The 20237-nt window shown below is 38.4% G+C and overlaps 2 long non-coding RNA genes across 2 annotated transcripts; both read left to right on the forward strand.

The window, feature by feature from the left end:
* Nucleotides 1-439: 439 nt before the first annotated feature.
* Nucleotides 440-18765, forward strand: LOC121259204. Its single transcript, XR_005939534.1, has 3 exons — nt 440-577; nt 4411-4415; nt 18754-18765. It is a non-coding gene; the product is annotated as an uncharacterized LOC121259204 (long non-coding RNA).
* LOC121259203 lies at nt 6767-9900 on the forward strand. Its single transcript, XR_005939533.1, has 3 exons — nt 6767-7314; nt 9627-9722; nt 9852-9900. It is a non-coding gene; the product is annotated as an uncharacterized LOC121259203 (long non-coding RNA).
* Nucleotides 18766-20237: the final 1472 nt, after the last annotated feature.

Genomic DNA, 20237 nt, shown 5'->3' on the forward strand with positions numbered 1-20237 from the left:
TGTAAAAATCACTCAACAGGCCGAAAGGGAAGAAAGAGTCATTCTCGGCCCACTGGGGTGACTTGGGCCTCGTTCGATATTGTTGGAGCCCCCGGCAGTGTTTCAGTGCGGCTGTACGGTGGTGATACGTACATCAATGCCGGTGAATGAAAAACATAAGTGCAAAAAAAATAAAAGAGATGAACACATAGATTTACGTGGTTAGTCATAATGCCTACATCTACAGGCATTTGGAGAGGAGAGATCCACTGTAATATTCTTGTGTACAGTCTCTCATAATCTCTCATTTCTCACTGTACAATGGTGGCTTCGGAATATAACTTTATTGGAGAAAAGGCCTTCACTTGAGCTCCATGTCCCAAGGTTGAAGGAGAAGTCGAAGAGAAGAGGAGAAGAACAGAAGAAGAAGATCATTTCTTGGTCATCTGGCTGAAGGCCTTTTTATATATCTATTTGCGCGTCATCATTGAGCGTGTTAGAAGCCTTCCTTTCTCCCTTGCGCCACTCATGTTGATGCTCTAAAGCCTGCCACCTGCTTGTCATGTCCCCCACTCATATCTCTTGGCCCCCACTCATAGTGTGACATGGTGGCTGGGCCCTGTATTGGGCTTTATTATTTTTACCCCCTCACAAGTGGTATTAGCAAGTAAATATGTTCATGCATATATGCTTCTTTGAGTTTTTATGGTGGGAGTTTCGATGTAAGGTTTTGAAGCATGGGTTTGACATAATTCTGACATAGTTAAATGTGGAAGCCAAAAAACTCAGATTTTTGGGGGTTTCTTAAATGGTGGATGTGCTAATCATATTTTAAGGCTAGAAATATATTTAGAGTAGTAAAACTTCATGTAAGTTTGCCAGTCTTGGTAATTTTGAAAAGGGTCAAAATCTAATTCTAATTAATGTGTATGGGTCCAATTGCAATTGAAAAGGATCAAATTACTGTTTTTTGTACTTTGGAAATTTTTTTAACCATTGTCCTAGAAACACAAGGTTTTCTTGTGCTGTAAATGAACAAATTTGTTTCCAATAGGTAAAATGATGCTAGAAAATTACTAAGACTAGTCTATTATGCAGCAGATTCAATTTTCCTAAACAATTCACATGTTTCAATCCAAAATAGTATCCCATATGTAATTTACATGGTAAAAACCTATCAGTTCATCGTTCACCGAGTCGTAGAAAGATTTTGACGATTCTTCTTTTTATTAGATGGACAAAAGTTGGATGAATTTGGGTGATAGACTTGTATCACATGCATACGATGAATGAGTAAACAATTTCCTCACAATGGCACGAAACCATTCCATGGGAAGTAATCGCATTCGGTGTCCCTACCGTATATGCTGTAATAACCTCTTCTTGCCTATTTTTGAGGTGGGGACTCACTTGTTTATAAAAGGGATCAATTCAAATTACACCTAGTGGATATTTCATAGGGAGGAGGAAACACTCCCCATCATTGACGACAACACCGATCCCGGGGTTGGAGCTGAAGACGAGTACTTAGATGACACGGACCGTATGTTGGATGACATACGGGCAGGCACATTTGGAGATGCTCTTGAAGACAACACTACATTGCCAACTCTGCGATCAATACCACAACCCTCCCCAAACTCAACTTTTGACCAACTATTAAAGGATGCTCGACGTCCTCTTTTTGACGAATACACTAAATTCTCAAAGCTCTCATTCGTTGTGAAGTTGTTACACATTAAAACACTTGGTGGGTGGTCAATCAAGTCTTTTGATATGCTCCTAAGCCTTCTACAGTCTGCCTTTCCTGATGCTAAATTGCCACAATCATATGAGGAGGCAAGGTCATTGGAGCGAGGTTTGGGTTTCAAGTACCACAAAATTTATGCATGCCCCAACGACTGCATCTTATTCTGGAAGGAAAATGCTAATATTAATGAGTGCCCTATATGTAAGGCTTCACGATGGATGCAAAATACACACGGGTCACGAGTGATCCCTCAAAAAGTGCTTCGGCATTTTCCTTTGAAGCCAAGATTGCAACGTCTCTTTGTGTCAGGCAAGATAGCAGGTGATATGAGACGGCATAAGGAGCAGCTGGTCACCAATGAGACTAGTATGAGACATCTTGGTGACTCCGAGTCCCGGAAGACATTTGATGAAGCTCATTGTTGGTTTTCTAGGGATGCTTGCAATGTTAGGCTCGATTTGGCAAGTGAAGACTTCAATTCCTTCAACAATCTAGCTAAACCTTATAGCCTTTGGCCAGTGATTCTTGTCCCGTATAACTTGCTGACGTGATTATGCATAAAAAACCAGTTCTTCATGACATCCTTCATCATCCCTGGCCTAAAATCACTAGAGAATAACATTGATGTTTATTTGCAGCCGTTAATTGATGAGTTGCTTGAACTTTAGGAACATGGGGTACCTACATACAATGCTTCTGCTAAGGAAATGTTCATGTTGCATGTTGCCTTATTGTGAACAATCAATGACTTTGCTGCATATGGAAATCTTTCTGGGTGGTCAATAAAAGGGAAATTGGCATGTCTCTCTTTCAATGCAAGTACAGACTCCAATTGGTTGAAGTATGGCAGAAAACAATCTTATATGGGACATCGATGTCTCTTACTAGTAGGTCATATTTGGCGAATAAGAAAAGGGTTGTTCAACGGTAAAGAAGATCATCGCATGCCACCAAATTTGGTCGAAGGAGCAGATCTCTTAACCCAACTACAAATGCTTAGAGATGTTCAATTTGGAAAATCTTGTAGGAAGAGAAAACACACTGCAGAAGAGTTGAACTGGACAAAAAAAAAAAAAAACATCTTCTTCAGGCTACCATATTGGTCAATGTTGCGGCTTTGACATAATCTAGATGTTATACAAATTGAGAACAATATTTCTGATAACATTTTGGGCACTTTAATGAACATTCCTAGCAAAACAAAAGATAATATAAATTCATGGCTTGACCTGGAGATCATGGGCTTCAGAAAAGAATTACATTTGAAGCGTGAAGATGGATGTGTTTTAATGCCACATGCATTGTACACATTACATGGAGATAAAAAGAATAAATTTTGTGAGTGGCTCATTGAGGTGAAATTTCCAGATGCAATATCACGCACAGTGTATCTGTACGTGATTGCAAAATCTCTAGGCTCAAAAGCCATGACTGTCATGTTTTCTTGCAACGACTACTTTCTATTGCTATTGGGGGGTTCTTAAGGAGTGATAGGGCATTGGCTTTGACTAAGCTTAGCAGTTTCTTCAAAGAGTTGTGCACTCGAACACTAGATGTGAATTGCTTATCCGAGCTTCCACTTGATATCGTCACCATTCTATGCAAATTGGAGATGATATTCCCTCCATCTTTTTTCGATGTTATGGTCCACCTAGTTGTCCATTTACCCCATGAGGCCATACTTAGAGGTCCAATTCAATATCGGTGGATGTACCCATTCTAAAGATATCTCGACAAATTCAAGAGGTATGTTAAGAATAAAATCCGTCCAGAATGTTCAATAGCGGAAGCCTACATTCACATCGAGTGTTTGACATTTTGGTTGATGTATCTCCAAGATGTTGAGACGAAGTTTAATCGAGCTGACCGTAGCATTGATGGTGGAGAAGAGGATACTATAGATGGATTCAAAATTCTCAACTAGAAACCTCATCCCTTGGGTATATCTTCTAATGTGTAATTAGAAGACAAACTCCGTACTTCAGCCATGTGATACGTGCTTAACAACTGTACAGAGATTGGACCTTATCTAGCGTATGCAATCATGACTTCCTTCGTGCTTTTTCGAAATAATCTACTACTATGGGAAGGTTTTACATAACTAACTAAAATTGATTGGCCGATTGTGTTCTCCAATGCAGGGAGCACTACGACAAATGTAAGGAGTCAAACCCAAATTATGTCGATCGCACGCAGCAAATTGAGTTTCCAACTTGGTCCAAGCAATGTGTAAGTTAGGTTGCTAGTTATCTACTTATAATAAACCTGACCTTGATTTTGACTATGTGTATGAAACTATAAGTTCACGATTTACCCATATATTCTTGTAGGTTTAGGACCAGCATACCAACAACCCACTTGATGTGTCCACTGATTTGTATGCGTTAGCTTGTGGTCTTGACCATTGGGTTGCATCATATGCTACCTATATTATAAACGGTAAACGGTTCCATACGAAGCAGCGTGAACTTCGCCGGCATTCATAAAATTCAAGGGTGTTGGTAACTGGTGACCAAGATACTAATAATGTAGACTTTTATGGTGTTCTCAATGATGTTGTGGAGTTACACTATATGGGAGGTTGTCGAGTGTACTTGTTTAGTTGTGATTGGTTTGATGTTGGTGATAAGAAATGGGGGGTACGAGTAGACGACCGTATAACTAGTGTCAACATGGACAAGACTTGGTATAAGGATGAACCATTTGTGTTGACATGCTAGGCTTCCTAGTGTTTTTACATTAGAGATATAAGGGCGAAGGGGAATTGGTATGTTATGCAAAAGTACAATAATAGGAATGTGTACGACATTCCACGAGTACACTCCAGGTGTACTCCCTTCACACACGTTATGCCATATCACCACTACGGCATACACGTCATATGGTGTATCACTCCATCACATGAAGTACACTCTACGTGTACTCCCTTCATATTATGCTAGGCCACACGGAATACACTTCACATACACATCACATCACATCACATCACCACACTACAGAGCGATCTCCGCAAATACTAACAGCACAGTCTACAACCTAACCAACTAACTAACATAATAACGAGGATAAGGGAAAGAGACTTATACCATCGAAGGGATAACCCATGCATTGCCCGCTGTCCGGCATGGCCAGTGGCGTCCGAAACCACTAGCTTGGGCGGTAGCAGTCACTACCGTGACCTTACAACAAGACTATATTGGGGACCAGATCTAGGATTCTAGTGGGTAGATCTGGGCTATGCGAGGGTGGCCGACATGGTGAGGAGTCCGTGGGTGGAGACTAAAGCTGTGTACAGTGGCAGTTAGCCATATACAGTGGTTATCCACAGTGGTTGGGAGCTGTTTGGGCATGGGGATAGCAATGGGTGGTCTTGGAAGGGCTCATGGGGGGTTCGTGGTGGTGGTGAGGGGCGGAACATGGCGGATCTAGCCGTGTACAATGCATCCGAGAGCGTGAGGATGTGTGTGAAGGCTAGGGCGACTAGGGACTATGGCCAGGCATGGAGGGGCTAAGGGAGGTGCGGTGGAGCTTGTGGTGGTGTTGAGGTGGCAGCATGGTGGCTAGAGGTGGCAGATCTGGGCCGTATGTGAGGGAGAATCCGTGAGAGAGTGAGAGAGCATGGGGGAGCTAAGGACTTCGGCTGGGCATGAGGGTGGCCAGGGGAGGTCGCCGATGAGGGAGGAAGCTCTTGGTGGCGGTGCGGTGGTCGTGGGTGGTGGAGTTCGGCCGTGGGTATAGTGAACCTCATGATGGTGCTCGGTGCTGGTAGTGGCTGATGACGACAGTGCTAAGAGGGAGAAACTGTGCGGTAAACCCATTTCGGGTTGCTCACGTGCGGTTCAGGGAGGGGCTTCGACAATAGGGGATGCTCGCCGACATGAGAGAAGGCCGGTGAGGTGGTCGATGGCGCCGCATGGTGGCACACAGCGGCATTGGGGCCTGAAGAAGGGGATCAGCTAGGGGAGATGGGGATGCCCGCGTGAGCTGAGGGAGAAGAGAGAGAGAGTGAAAGCGAACGTGAGGGAGAAAGAGAGAGGGAGCTAGGGTTTTAATCCCAACCCTTTATCTTAGGATCTTTAAGACGATCTAACGGTGAGTTTTAAATACTGATTTGAAAATATGTAAACATTAACTTAACTAAAAGCACTAAGAGGAATTAAGATAGAATATTATTTAAACTAAACTGTAGTTTATAAAATAATATTCTTTCATCATTAATAAAATGATGAAGTTTTGTTTAATATCTTTAAGAGAATAAAACCATCTAATTAATTAGAATTTTTAACATAATTTAAGTACCATAATATTTTAAATAACTAAAATCATGTTGATAAAATGATTTTCTACAATTATAATATTTTTGGAGCTCTTCAAAAATATTATAATTGTCTTACATATAATCAGGTTTGGTTCAATAACACTGGAAGTACCCCATATAAATATTTTCAGGACATTTAAAATATTCGAACACTTTAAAACACTAGGCTTGCTTTAAAAATCAACCGCTATATTTAAAAACACAGCTTTAGAATTTAAAATGCATAGACGAGGCTCATGACCAACCGAGAGAGAAAGGAGTGGGTTATTACAAATATATTGGACACCCATTATTATTTTAATGCATTATCTTATTGCAAGGTGAGATTATATTTCCTCTAAGTAGCTTCATTTAATTCACATTTGTTATTGTTACATCTTAGGTGGGGCGAAAAAGGACAGTTTAACATTCCACCGCAACTGAGTTATTTAGGGCTAGAAATAAGAGACATTTGGGCAGAGTGTTCTTAAAAAATCAATTGCAATCCCATCTCAACATTAGGAGTTAATGAGGAGTATCAACAACCCAGGTAGATATTCTCACAATTAAGTAGTCTATTTTTGTGTTAGATATGATCCTAACGTCAATGAAATGTCGTTTGAATGTAGGTAACCCATTGGAAGACGGTGGTTGAGGTCGGCCCAGAGGCTGAGGAATCCGTGCTAGAAGATTTGTGTCGTACTCATGTCGAGCCCACCGACCATGTGGAGTCCACATCAGTTCATACCACAGCCCAGGAGAGGCGAATGAGGCCAGCTTAGATGATGAAACCCAGCCTCCAATCCATCCATGGGAGCCTCCATGTGTGAACGCAATTCTAGAGGCCTAGGCTAACAGAGAACCCTCCTCAAGAGGAGAACTAGAGCTTCATAAAGCTCAAATCAGTATAGTTGACATTTGCAGGGTTTTTTAATAAAGAATGAGTTTTATCATTGGTGTGTAAGTATGACTAAAACAAATGATACCCCTGACCAGACATTATTGTTATTATGTCATACAGGTGAGGACGTCTCGTCTGTCTGTAGTAAACCAGGCACAGACGAGACGTGGACGTGGGCCCGTGAAGTGTACCGAATTTGAGAAATTGCAGAAGCATGAAAAAATATTGTTGAAGATAAATAATAGAGAAACAACACCATGCTATGTGAATGCATCCATGTTTACAACACGTGTAACATGGATAGTTAAACATCATTGCAACATGAGCTACCCTAGATGGAGTCATGTACCCCAAGCACATAAGGATGAGTTAATCAATCATGTTCGGGTAAGACTTTTATACTTTGATGTTGATGGATTGAAAGTGGTTGTAGTATAATTCACGAGTGATCACCCTAAATTTTATTATATATGTAGGGTGATTTTGAATTAGATTGGAAATTAGAGAACTATCGATTGACAGTGACGAAACATCTTCGTAAGCACTTTAATGCATTCCACCACGAATTTCATAAGATATATATATCATATGGTAGCCATGACCAAGCATTGGCGACTGGGACTAGTTTGGTCAGCCCCCTCGTTTGGGTTAAGCTCTGTGGTAGATGGGGTAGTGAGGCCTCCAAGGTATGCATTCTAAGTGTTCAATCCAAACCGGAAAAGTTGGGTAATAAGTCACGCCCTGATTGGATATCCATTTCTTTGTGTACTTTTGCTCACATTGATGATTTTTCATGGTGTTCGCATAAAAATATAATCTGCAAGTGCACAAAATTGTAACAAGTAGTAAAGTGTTTTAAAGAAAACAGTTATCGAACCATAGGTTATAATTATGCTATTGAGCATTGAAATTGACTAAATTAATTACTATTTAGAAAACCGAAATTTGACGAATGGTTTATTTAAATTAAACTGAAGAAAAGAACATTAAAATTAAGATTTTAAAAATAATAAAATAGATCTAGAGCATTTAACTTCACCTAGCAAATCTTACACAAATTTTGGATTTTTCTTCAAAATCACACTAGTCGAGGTAAAGCATATCTACTTTTGCTCAACTACTGGTGTTTAATCCTAGAGCTTTAATCACAAATCACCTCTCAGTCTCATTGCAATCCAAAAGATCAAACAATAGTTAGCTAGAAAATTGTAAGCATTAAGAATAAGGAATAAACACTCAATCCTGGAAATATTGAAAATAAAATGACTTGGAATATAAACTTTGTGTTCAATGCTAGGTTACATTAAAGATCTAGAAAATAAAATTAGTTCATAATGAAATTAAAAAGAAAAAGAAGAAAACTAGTGTTCTTCATTGGAGTCAATTGATGAAACATGCAGCTCTCGCCTTTGCTCTCCAGATCTTCATCCTTGAAAGAAACTCAAATAATAAACTCTGAACTATCGAAACCTAAACTCAAACTCACTAAAACTCAAAACCAAAACTAAGATTATGAACCAAGACCCCCTATTCATCCCATAAGATAGGATTAAATAGATGTCAAAACTCAAAACCGGAAACAAAATAAATGTGGCTACAATCTAGCCTAAAAATCTGGAAAATATTTCTAAAAATAGATGTTAACATAAAAGGAAATTATCCCAAGAATATCGAAATTATCTAAAATGGAAGATTTAGTGATAGGCGGTTTGATTTGCGGAGATCGGGAGGATTTGGTAGTCCATAAATTGATTACGGAACTCGGGAAGATCCATCAAGTAGATGCTATGTGCGCTGAATAAAAGTGGCGGGCGTGGAGGTCACAAATGAACGGGCATGGAGGTCACAAAGACCACATGGCCCTCTTCTCGCCTACCGAGTGGAAAGACTCCCGACTGGGATGAAAAACTCCTCTCGCCAACCTACAGAGTGATAAGGCTGCTCACCTATTTTGATCGCCATTGGGTCTCCTCGCCTACCGAGAGGAACGATTATTCTCTTTGCTTCCCACAGTACAAGGCTCATCGCCTACCAAGATCGGTCTTCTCGCCTTTAGGCGAAATAAATCTCTTTGTTGCCCAAGGGACAAGACTCCTCGCCCAAATCTCATCGGCTCTATTGAGATCTCGCTGCCTATCATCGGCCTGGATCCGTAGTCTCATCTTTTGTACCAAAATACTCTCATTTTGCACTAAATTTTCTCATTCTTTCAAATCCAAGAAAATAAATAAAAATATGTAGAAATAAAATAAAATTAATAGTATTGAAGGGAAAATGATATTTTTCATAAATAAAAGAGTGAAAAAAATCACATAAAAATAACACTTATCACATGGTAGACAATATCAAGTCAAAACCAGGAGAATAGAAAGAGGCTGAAAATTAACCACACAACAGGTCGCAAATCCTTTGTGAGGATTCTAGAACATAAGGTACAAGGTTTGAAGTAAATTATTCCCCACTTAGCACCATTTGTAAGCTCATATCATGGCAACCACACACTCAGATAATGTTAATTTTCACCTGATTTTTGCGAACTGGTATGCTATGAACACATCGTTTTTTTCGTATTGTCGTGAGATAAGTCTTGTATAGCATTTGCTTGGTTAGTCTATTATTAGTGATTATGCTATCCATACCGTGTGGAAAAATGTTATCTGATTGAACATGTTACATATACACATACCACAAACATGTAGCGTGCTGAAAAGGCGAATTTGGTGGACTTCTACAAGGAAACCCACTGATCCAAAAAGAATGATAAATTTGTGACACCTACCACCGAAGACGTTTATGTGACTATATTCTAGCATAACTAATATTTGCTCAATGCAATGTTGGTTCTATTTATCTAATTGAATCTTAAAAATGCATTATCAGCACATAATTTTCGTTAATCGGTTCATTATGTCCTATTGCAGAAGGATATGGTTGGAAAGCTAGATATTCTAGAACTAAAGAAATGAACTGATGAAGCAGCAGTGGGTGTCTTGAGAGAGATACTTGGTCATAGACCAGGTTATACAATAGGATTAGGAGAGATGGTCATCCCAGAGTCTACAAGACAATGCTCATTGGCACGAGAAAAAAAGTACATAGCTTTGATTGAAAAACATAAGAAAGAGGCCGAATCTTCCAAGAGTGAGATGGAGGCAATGAGGGTAGACATGCGGGTTATGTTGGAGAGACAGAACGAAACCGACCGTATGTTGAGGGCTTTCTTCGCCGCTAGCCCGTCCCTCAATGAGTCACTTCGAGATACTTAGTGAGCTGGGTTTCGTGGAAAAATATGGGAAGGTTTTTTGTGGAGTTTTCGGGTGCATTTCTGCTTGTCAAGATGGTGGATTGACAGTATATATATATATATATATATATATATCCAATGGGAGGCTATATGTAAATGTTTTGTGGGAGCAAGCTGGGTTGGGAAAAGAGACGTTTTGGCCCTTTTACATATCCTTAAATACGTATGATAATATATACACCCTACATGAGACAATATTAAGCCACACTGGTAATATCAAACATGTAAGTATCTAAGCCACCGCCTTCTTTATACTTATTATTGGGTGTAGTGGCATGCTTACCAACTTTGGTAACTTGTTGTACAGGCTAATTAATACATGTATGTACAAGGTATGAATGGGAGGGGTCGCCTTACGCCAGAGCCTAATATGTGACCTGGATCTTTATAATATTCTTGGAAAGCTGGACTGTGTGATAAACCGAGGACTAATTTTTGTCTTATGTTTGACCAAAAGTTGCAAGCAAAAATTCACGGGAGGCTGAACGAATAGGTGATGTCTTCATTCCCCATAGCAATTTACTTTTAGTATGGACTTCTATCCAAATACTAGGATCTTCTTTCGAAGGTTTGATACATGAACATTTGGTTATATACTTTTTCTGGTAACAGTCACCATGAACAATGTCTCACTAATGAATTTGAATATTTTGCATCCAAGACGTGAACTTGAGAAAATTTACTTTGGTAGGAAGTCAGAAGTTTAGGTTGAGAAAATTTACACATACAACAATAGACTATTAGACTATTTTCGTGCTTTAGCACTGAATTGGCAAACTGGAGAGCACATGAAGCTGTGCATTGAGTTGAAGTGGAAAGGATATGGGTTTTTTTTAAAATTTTTAAATTTTATGTATGATATACAAGTAAGAAATTTAATTGATAAGAAAGTATAAATAAGCCTAGTTTAAGTAGACAAAAAATTATGGTATGAGACAGGTGAGGTTTGTATGATCAAAATGTTAGCAATATATATAAATTAAATAATCAAATTCACTTTTCAATTAAAGTTTTCAGGACAATTGATAATTTAGTATAGTAACATGGTAGAGTTCAAAAGAAAACTGATCAATACTTCAGCCATTTGAATTAAATATTCGATCACATGCTAGATCTACTTAATTATTAAAGAAAATAAGAGAGAATGTGATTTACACGTGAGGATGCATTGTGTACGTAAAAACATAAATGAAATGATTACATCCACCGACTGCCATTAGCTTGAGCTTTCGAAATATAATTGGCCACTAATTAATACTAAACATGTTAATTGAAAACTCATTTAAATTTACAAGCCTCTAAGCTGAAGGCTAGCTTAAGCATGTCGAGAACTGGAAGGCCATAGAATCGAGTCACGTACAGTAATTATGATTAATTATACTGTTGTTTTTAATTCTTCTCAAGCACAGCCCGAGGGGAGACTTGTTTATGCGATTTGATTAATTATATATTCAAGTCAGTTTCTTGATTAATTAATTAATTAAGTTATTCTTTCTTGTAGGACGTCCAGTCACAGTAATCGTGTTCAGTATCATCATTGAATTGATCGGTAAGAAGCTATATTTCTTGTTCGGTCTTCTTTGTCATTTATTTTCATTTTTAAGAAGATCATTCTGTAGGTAGATCTTTGAAGAGTGACAAAAGACTCACGAAGATGGAGAATATTAATGAAATTTTCACTAGGATTTTAGTTTAGTAAGTACTAATGTCAAATTGGTATTCCTCTTTGCCACATTAGGAGTACCTATATATGATGATCTCAATAGATCATGCATTTGATAAATAATTTAATTTATATATGTATAGTATATTCAAACTTTTCATAAAGATTAATATATATATATATATATAGAGAGAGAGAGAGAGAGAGCATGATGCATGCTTTTTAGCTCCACTTTATAACATTGATCGGATCTAACTTGCAGACTGACCTTTTCTACATCTACCGGCCACTAGATAGCTACTTATGATCATGGTCATGATGAATTTAAAATAGATATATTTGCGGCAAGTGTGCATAAAAAAACCATTATTATAACTGGATACGGAACAATGATTTATTTTTGGAGCTAAGATCGATATTAATAATGACTTGCTTTCTTTGAGGTTAGTTAAATACAAGGGCCGGAGAACATGCAGCCAAGAATCCCTGCAAAATAGATTAATTTTCTTTGCCAAATGATGTCAGCTGCAGCTTGTTGGTTTTTGTTTGGTTTTTTTACGGGCATGCACGTACGTATTTGATGCATATGAATGCCTGGCATATAGCAAGTGCAGAAAGTCTTTTTTTAAAGAGTTTCCCATATAAATGTATGCAATATTGGAGCCATGCATTTTTTAGCTGCACTGCCTCATCATGCACAACGTCCCTGATCTATTCCTCATTGAAGTTCTTGGGGCCGGCCGGGAGGGCCCCCTAGCTACCACAACTTATTTTTATGACTTATCTTCTCTAATATATCTCCTTGCCAAACATTCATGCATTTCATGGTTTTTGCATGTACACTTGTTTTTCTAATCTATGCACTAATATTTGTTACTCAAAAGTTAATATCCCATTGGTTTTCAGTCATTTTGGTTTAAACAATTAGGCATGCTATATTTGAATCTTATGTTAGGTTAACCTCATTATTAGGTGCTAATTGTGATTAATGATATTATTTAGGACTGTGCAAGAAGCCTGATGGGCCGCTCAAACCGCAGGACCCGACTGGGCCTGCCCGACAAAATTCGGGGTTCATCGAGTTAAAACTTAAAAACGGGTTTATAAAGTCGGATCCGTCGAAACCAATTTTGGACAGTCTCTTCTCCCATTGCGAAACCCTACCCTCCGTTGTGTTCTTCGTTGCGTTCTCCCCTCTGCTGCTATTCCTCGTCTAGACTTTATCTGTTTCCTCTTTTCCTCAACCGCCCTCAAATGCCAAAAGCCATTTCTGTACCGTACATACGTTTGCATCTCCAACAACAACTACACCTTCTCCAACTACTCTGATGCCCTTAAGTTCCTAATGAATCTCACCTAGGTCGAGCTCAACAATCTGTTAGTGGCCAAGGATGTGGGCAAGGCTTTTGGGCTTCTCTCGAGTAAAGCATGGTACTACAAGAGGTTGGACATGTCGGTGAATTTGAGAAGATCGGCGGGGGTTTTGGCCAAGAGGAGATTCTGACTGGTTGAGAGGATCTAGTTTTGGATGGGGACTTGAAGCTGGGATTGGATTAGTTTTTGTCGAGGAATCTTTATTAGGAGAATTTAATGATTCGGGTGTTGTTGCTCCCTTCCTTCTTGTGTTTACCTTCCATGTCAATGGGCTTTTCCCTATTGAAAATATGTGGCTTTTATTTCTCAAATTATACGTATTATTGAGAAACTTTCCTTATGGATACTGAGTTAACAAATTGATACTAGGCTTGTGCAAGAAGCCTGATGGGAAGAAGAAACCCTAGCTTCAATCACTCTGCCGATGAAGAAGAAAGAGGGAGTATTTATAGTTTTTTTTTTTTTAAGTCTATCAGTCGGGTCATACAGGTTCGACCCGCTTTTATTTCGGCAGGGTCGGTTCGTGTCGAGTTGGCGCCTTGGATGGGACTGTTCAGGTCGGATCAGGTACAGACCCGGTACTTTGGGTTCGGGTTGCAGCCCTAATAGTATTAGTTCACACAAATTGTAATTTCCAGGTGTCCTTTAACTCCTGAAGCTTGTGTGTGCAGCTAGGTTGTGACTTTTTTAAATTGTATTGCATGTTTCAACTAGTTAGTTCGATTTATTGTCATCTGATTTCATTATCTTTCATGACCTATTCTCTCTAATATAACATCTTAGGAAACTTTTACGTGTGAAATAGTATTCTAAACAGCGGTATATTTCATTATTTAGGCCTTCTTACACGATGCTCCTGCACCATGTAAATACTTAAATACTTTCATTATTTAGTGATCCTTGAGTGTTACCCATTTTTTATGCTAGTAAATACTTGAATTTGACATGCTATGTTTAATCTTGTTGCTTGACTTCATAGCACTTCTTCAGTTATTTTACTAGTAGAAGTCGCTTTGGAGATGTCACTTTGGATTTTTCTTTTGCCTAACGAACGAGCAAGGCAGTCTATACTTGATCACCCTATTCCGAACAGTTGGATATTTGCCACTCAACAAACCAGGTTATCCACTTGTATGATATGCACATGGTTGCAGCGAAGTTGTGGATGTTCCACCCACCAATGTTTCATCACAATATTAACTGGGTTCCCTAGAATCTGAACCATAACTATATGTGTGTTTATTGAGAGAATTTTCAAAGCTCAAATATCCTACTTTATGTTTGTAAGAAACATTAACTGCTCCAATTTGTAGTACTTAATTGCCTTCCATTAATGCACCATGCTAGTGTATAGATCACTTAAAGAATCTGAAACTGCTGTATTGGATGATTGAATTTATATGCTATTAAAGTTACCAAGTATTGAATGACTGCTTTTTTTGGTTTATCATATGATGTATTGTAGTATTTAGGAATATTGTAAGTGAGTTGGAGCAGGAAATTAGGTACCCACAAAATTAGGTACCCAAAAAACAGATGCATTTTGTGTACTGGGCACCACTAATTTTTAGCCATTTGCAGCAATTTTTAATTCGCTGAGAATAAGTTTTAGATTGTTATTCTCTTTTGCAGCGAATATAGTTGGACGCGAAAAATAAATAGCAGTCCAATATATTTTTACTGGCGAACACATATTCACTACAAATACTCTTTCGGCGAATTTAATTCAACGTGAAAAATGCAATAAAGGCGGTTGATTTATTCACGGCAAACAAAAATTGCTACAAACAAATCTATTGTGGCGATTTTAAATGTCGGGAATATTAATTACGATGATTTCTTCAAATGCTGCAAATAATAACAATGCTATTTGCAGCGATATTCCAGGTATTTGCGACAGTTAGGAAACGCTGCAAATAATTTTTTCTAGCGATTTAATGTTGAACTGTGTAGAGCAGTTGCGACGCTTTTTTCGGTATTTGCAGCCAAAAAAAATCACTGAAAATGATCACTTATTGCAACGATTTTTGGAGTTCATTGATTCAACTTATAATTGAATAAAAATTGTGATGAACGTTCAGTGCAGTAGAAATCACTGGGAAAGAACAAATGCAGCAATATTATGGGTTATTTGCAACAATTATTGGTGCTGGAAAAGACATTTTTTGTTATAATGTGTTGAACTGCAATAACTGTTTCCCTCGGTTACACTTATTGACCCCAAGAAGAGAAATATCCACATTATCATGGCATGATCTCCCCTCATAAATCCTTTCTCCCCATCCATCTGCAAGCTTATCAATGTTCAAGTCGTCATCATGTGCCAGTCCTCTATTAGTTGAGAGCTTATGCTCCTTAAATAGTTTGGCCTTAGGCTTCTGGCGTATGCCCCAATGTTGTTTTATGTTTGATTGAATAGAATGACCTAAGCGGCGCCAAGAAGACAAGTGTAAATTGAGGTAAAAATTTTAGTTACTATTGGTTTTGAGGGGAAAAATAGCCCACAAAGGAAACCTATGATAGGTCCCGCCTAAGATTGATTACGAACACTAAGGAAAATATTCTCTTCGGGTGAGAATGTACCACAATTTGGATAAACTTGCTTGATGATTTCATTGATAATTCTTGGCTACTTAAATAGAAAAACCACGTACATAATGCCGAAAATAAAAGACAACGTAAGACTGCTATCAGCTAGTAACCGAAACAAAAACACACATAGTAATAGAAAGCATAACACGTACTAACGGAAATAAACATGCAATAGAAAAATAAACATCAAGCTTAAAACTCTCTAACTGCTAATGACCCAGTCCAAGTTGCATGCATGCGAGATCTTCATGTCTTTCATGTCTAGCCTCCTCCCTAATACTTGGGATTTGGCTTTAGGCCTCTTTCCGAATGTCTTGGCTTAACAATACTCTCCCTATCAGGTGGATGCTTGTCCTCAAGGTCCATAGCTGGAAATTGGTCAAGCAGCAACTGATGTGTCTCCCATGTAGCCTCTTCCACTGGTAAATGTTTAAATTGAACCGGATTTTCTTCCTCAAATTTCTCGCCTCGTTTGACCCAACGAGTATCCAGGATGTGTTGAGGTTCTAGTATGACAGCCCCTTCATCGATCACTAGTGGTAACTCCTTAGAAGGCATCGTAAGCTCTCCTACGAATTTTTTTAAGAGTGAAATGTGAAAGACAGGATGAATTCGAGCTCCTTCTTGCTGCTGAAGTTTGTATGCAACTGTTTCAATTTTCTATATCAAGGGATATGGCCCGTAAAATCGACTAGCAAGCTTCTGGTGGGCACTTTTGAAAGCTGACTACTGCCAGTAGGGATGCAACTTAAGAAACACCATGTCACCCACTTCAAAAGTCACATCCTGCCTTTTTTGATCAGTCGTTCGCTTCATGTGATTAATGGAGGCTTCCAAGTTAGCTTTGAGTTGCTGAAGCAACTTGTCTCTCAACACAAGACTTAGATCCACTTCGTGCATAGAAGAGAAGCCACTATGTTAAAGGGGTATAGAAGGAGGTAGTCGACCATATAACGCTTGGACCAGGGTCATTCCTGCAGATGCATGGTCTGTCGTAGTATACCATAGCTCAGCCCAAGTAAGGTAGGTGCTCCACTTGCATGGCCATTGGTGAACAAACCATCGAATATATTGCTCAGCACAACGATTGACCACTTCCATCTGTTCATCAATTTGTGGATGATAGGCGGAGCTGAGTTGTAACTTGGTACTTGACATTTGGAAGAACTCTTGCCAAATTCTACTAATAAATATTAGGTGTTGATCACTGATGATGGATTTGGGAAGGCCATGCAACTTGATAATCCGTTCAATGAATTTTTCAGCCATGCCTTTAGTAGTAAAAGGATGAGTTAAAGTTAAGAAATGTGCAGATTTACTTACTCTGTCGACGACTACAAAGATCGTGTCCTTGTCGTGGGATGTTGGCAATCCTTCAATGAAGTCGAGAGTGATATCATCCCATACTTGACAAGGAATGGGCAAGGGTTGCAGGTGTCCAGCAGGAGAGAGTATCTTGGACTTCATTTTTTGGCATACTTCACATCACTTGACATACTCTTGGACTGCTTGGTAAATTTTAGGCTAATAAAATTACTGAACCAACCTTTTGTGTTGTGAGCCTCATGCATCACTCAGCGCCAAAACGCCTTACACTCACTTTTTTCCCTCCCCTCTCTCTTCCCCTGTGTCATTCTACTTCTCTCCCTCGATCTTTACTCTTCAAGCCTCCACGCAACTGCCATTGCACGCTACCGTCAACCCACCGTCACCAAGCCCCTCCCTCGCTGCTTCTCTCTCTCCCATAGATCTCCCTCTCTCTTCACCCTCGAAGTCCTTTCTCTCTCGGGTTCCCAGTGCTGCTGTATCATTAGCCGCCGCACCACCTCCAGCTACCAGCGTAGCTACCCCCCAACAGTTCCCAGCCCCCCACAAGCTCTCCCTCTCTCTCACCGTCGATTTGCTCTCCGCCACACAGATCTAGCTCAAGCGCCTCATACAGCCCTGCGCCGTCTTCGTCCACGGTGCAACGCCACTGCAAGTCAGCCTTCCACATGGCCACAACGCCACCCCCATGTTCCACCACCTCCCCTTCAACGCCGTAAGCCAACCCAGAACAGAGTAACCCTCTGCTTTTGTTTACCAGCATATAGGAAAGTAGCTTTTATCTCTAATTAAGCGAAATTCTTAGCGCCTTGATGGTGGGTTTGGTAGATAGTTGTGAATATAACTCATAAATCTAGCAGCTATTTTGGTTTCTTGGATGTTTATACTCACAATTAGATTCATTTTCCTATTTGTATATTTTTTGTTCTTCCCTAATTTTGAATTATTGGTATACCAAAATGCTTGCCAGCTGGTCTACTTCTATCAGCATCCATCGATCACCTTGTAAAATTCTTGTACTTGATTAGGTAAGAATATGGTCTGTAATTTTTATGGGGTTTTATTTCTTTAACTTTGATTGAGTTTCATGACATGTGGAATCTTTGCTAATAGCCTAATTTAAAATTTAGTGTGTAATTTTTATGCCTTTAGCAACTATATCAGCTTCATTATTTTGTTTACAGAGTTTTTATCTCATACAGAATGTAAACGATAAATACTCTGATTATGTATTACTTATTCAAAATGAAATCTTTCCTACTTTTGTATTGATACTTGAAACACTCTTATATTGATCTGTCACATTGTAACATAAATACTCAAGGAAATTATGATGCTTGCTTGCAATTTTTCCTATTTTATTATTATTCGTTAGTGGTGTGGTAGATATCACATTGGTATATTGCATTCTTGAAACAAAAATTCTGAAGTTTCTTGTTGATACTTTTTAATAATTAGTTTTCCTTTGCAGCAAGTTCATTGTGGATGTATTGTTTCAATTCACACATTTCACATTTAGTTTCTTGGATCGGGGAGGGATTGAATTCATGAAGTGTGCAAGGAAAAGTGTCCTTTGGCTACAAATATATTTTTCTTCCTTTATGATTCTTTTTTTTTTTTTCATTAGCTGTTTGTAGTGCCACATTTTGTATACTGTCCAATTTGTTGTCTTGGTGTTTTTGCTGATATATCATTATTATGACTATCAACTCACTAAAAATTATAAGTTTTTTGACTGCTGCTACATCTTTTTTCACATATTTTTACCAGTTTTAATTTCTATTTTGTGATCCACCAACATGCAATTTACTTTTTTAAAAAAAAAAAATCCAAAAGTTTTCTCTAAGTGAAATGAAGGTAAGGCAACATTTGGTTGTACTTCCTTAAATGATTCTTTTTAAAACATGTTGTTTTGTTATGGCGGAAACAAGGCAGGCTTATGCACTTATTTCTGAAAGTTTTTTGAGTTGGAGCTTGTGAATGATTGCTTGTGAAGTATAACCAAATGTGGCATTTATAATGAGTCAATGATTTTGCATATTTAAGTTTCAATGTTGCTTGTTGGCAGTTCCTCAGGGTAGAATCTTATATATATATACATATACATATATATATATATATATATATATAGCTTTGGAACTAAGTCATATTATACAAAATCAAAGACTACACATGTAGTTAATGTTCAATGGATAAGAGTTCTTTAGTGTGTCCTTTACTTCAATGGCAACTACAGTGTGTGCCTATTAAGAATCGTGCAGCAAACTATTTGCTTTGAGGAACTCTTTTAGGTTGTAATGTGGATTTTCATTATCCATAAGCATCCTAGAACAAATCAATGCGTTGTGCTAAGCAAAGTTTCTTGTTGGCTGGAATTAGTTGTGCAAATGGCATTCTCTAGTATTGTCCATGGTTTTGGTGAGTGAAGTTTTGCGTAATTATTTGTATGTATTTAGTATGTTTTTTATGTGGGCATTTCACTTGTTGACAGCAGTCATACATAATGGTTATTAGATAGAGAAATCTCAGAAACTATCATGAATCTTGTCAGTTGGCAGTAGGTGAATAGATTGGTTTGTGGTAGTTTATCCTCTAGTAGTTTTCCCCATAGCAGCTGCATATCATATTGCTTGCTTCCTTCCTTGCCCGATAAAAATAGATTACTGAAAATCTTTCTTCTTCTTTATTCTACATAACAAGATGCTTATCTATGAATTTTCTGTCTTTTTAAGAGGCTTTTAATTCCTATTGGAATGTTGATGTTACAAAAAGGAGGATGCTGGGATGAAAACTACAAAGCTAAGAGATGAGTAAGAAGTTCTGGACAGACAACAACATGCTGATACTGAAGTTCAAAAGAATCTAGAAGAGAATCTTTAACAGCTTATAAAGCAAGATGACAGGTATGTGGTTTGTTGGTGCACTTGTTTGGTTGATGCTTTTTTAAAGACAGAGCCTTTTCCCTTTTAATATATTCATTTGATTAGTATATTCTTTTTAGCCTATGGCTTGTATATCTTTTGCCATCTTCTTCTTTGTGTTCCTTAGATT

The sequence above is a fragment of the Juglans microcarpa x Juglans regia genome, chromosome 4D, assembly GCF_004785595.1.
Source record: "Juglans microcarpa x Juglans regia isolate MS1-56 chromosome 4D, Jm3101_v1.0, whole genome shotgun sequence".
Classification (NCBI taxonomy): domain Eukaryota; kingdom Viridiplantae; phylum Streptophyta; class Magnoliopsida; order Fagales; family Juglandaceae; genus Juglans; species Juglans microcarpa x Juglans regia.